This window comes from Myotis lucifugus, unplaced genomic scaffold, assembly GCF_000147115.1.
Source record: "Myotis lucifugus unplaced genomic scaffold, Myoluc2.0 scaffold_171, whole genome shotgun sequence".
In the NCBI taxonomy this organism is placed as follows: domain Eukaryota; kingdom Metazoa; phylum Chordata; class Mammalia; order Chiroptera; family Vespertilionidae; genus Myotis; species Myotis lucifugus.
In genome coordinates, this window is record NW_005871219.1 from 1,221,110 (window position 1) to 1,221,847 (window position 738).

Sequence of the window (738 nt, forward strand, 5' to 3'; positions counted from 1 at the left end):
TTCAGGGGATTCACAACTGATCACATCCAATTTGGGGGAATTGTGACCTTTCATACATTCTTTTATACAATTATTTCTGGGGGGAAGGCAAAGTAGATTTTGACGGAGCCCAGTGAATGGCACATAGTAGGTACTCAGTATGTTTTAAAAAGATGTAAATAAATGAAACAAAATATTTGCTGTGTAATTCCTTGAAATATGCTTATTTCAAAGTATCAGTGTCATAATACAGTGGTACTGCTAATGGGGTGTCTCGTGTTTGAGAAACTAAAATATTTTTAAGGATTTGTTATTAGAGAGAAGAAATTATAATACAGGCAAAGAAAACACCACATTCTGGCTGGAAATCTGTTTCTAAAATGACATTATTTCAGATGGCATAAGTTAGGATTTTTCACTTGGTAGCATCCCCCGGATCACATACCCTACCAGAGGGTTATAAAAAGAAAAGTTTTATCATGTAAAATAATGTAGCCTTTTATGCTAAGCAAAATTTGATTGTGAACACTAATATGCAGAGTGTAACATTTTATTTAATAACCTGGAGTTATTCCCAGGTGATACTGAAGAGTAGTATGCTGTTAGTAAAGAGTGTGGGGCTCCCAGGAACAAATGACAAGAAGGATATACACTTATTCCTCCTAATTACATTTTTTTTTTACAATTGTTTGTGTACATTGAGAAGTATTTGCATTAGTTAATTATTTCTTTTCCTACTTTTTTGTCACCTTTATATGT